Raw genomic sequence first — 352 nt, forward strand, 5'->3', positions numbered from 1 at the left:
AGCCTTCATGTAACTTTCTTAGTTATTATGCCAAAACATTCATATTCTACTCATAGAAAGATTCACTTGTACCCTTGCAAGATGAACCACAGAAGTGAACCCTCGAATCCCTCTCCCTCCCCCCTCTCCCTCCTCCCTCTATACCTATTTTTAATTTGTTCCCTATATTATGCCTAACTACATCTCTAGTAAGATATACATGGTCAATCTCATAACCTGGGTTTTTTCTTCTTTCTTACTTCCTTATTATCCTTTAAAGACCAGAGTTTAAAACCACCAATATTCAGGTGTTGTTAAGAAGACATACCAAATCCAAGTAGATACAAAGGTCTGGTGTCTCTAACTTCAGGTC

Source organism: Otolemur garnettii, unplaced genomic scaffold, assembly GCF_000181295.1.
Source record: "Otolemur garnettii isolate 467f Iridium unplaced genomic scaffold, OtoGar3 scaffold00010, whole genome shotgun sequence".
Lineage (NCBI taxonomy): Eukaryota > Metazoa > Chordata > Mammalia > Primates > Galagidae > Otolemur > Otolemur garnettii.